The 540-nt window shown below is 42.0% G+C and overlaps 1 protein-coding gene across 1 annotated transcript in view; it reads right to left on the reverse strand.

Annotated features, from left to right (window-relative positions):
- The window catches only part of LOC119587126 (protein patched-like), a gene marked incomplete at its 3' end in the record, with an annotated part of 106921 nt that overhangs the window by 97542 nt on the left and 8839 nt on the right, over window positions 1-540 (reverse strand).

Raw genomic sequence — 540 nt, forward strand, 5'->3', positions numbered from 1 at the left:
GGAACAGCGAAATGAGACTCAAAAGGATCAAAACGAAAGGCACACAGAAAAAAAGTAACAGTTGAAAGGTAAATAACCAGGATGCAAAGCTTTGAGGCAACGGAGAGCGCCCTCTCAGCTGACTGTATAGATGCCCAAGTCTCATGCAGTCCACTGAGTAATTTAAGACCGCGGGTTAAACTGAACTTTACTGCTCTGAGCAACTGCCGGCCAGAATACTAACTCCTCGCCTCGAATGCTGGGGTGTAATTTTTTGTTTTCTTTTTTGAGAGGCATAAATCGCCAAACTAGGTAAATCTTCCACATAAATTCCGAACCAGAAGCCTCACTTTTAAGACGCTGCTCAGCATTTATCTTCCTTGTACAATCTTGAAGACATCGTTGGCACCTCGGGACAAGATAATCCGACGCTGCATAAGGTGCTCATTTCACACAATAATTTCTTGAAGATATATAAAAGAAAATGCACAAGGGAGAAAATTATTGCGAAATCGTCCACAATTTCAGAATTCTGACATGACCGTCTCAGATGACGAACAT

Source organism: Penaeus monodon, chromosome 22 (assembly GCF_015228065.2).
Source record: "Penaeus monodon isolate SGIC_2016 chromosome 22, NSTDA_Pmon_1, whole genome shotgun sequence".
NCBI lineage: Eukaryota > Metazoa > Arthropoda > Malacostraca > Decapoda > Penaeidae > Penaeus > Penaeus monodon.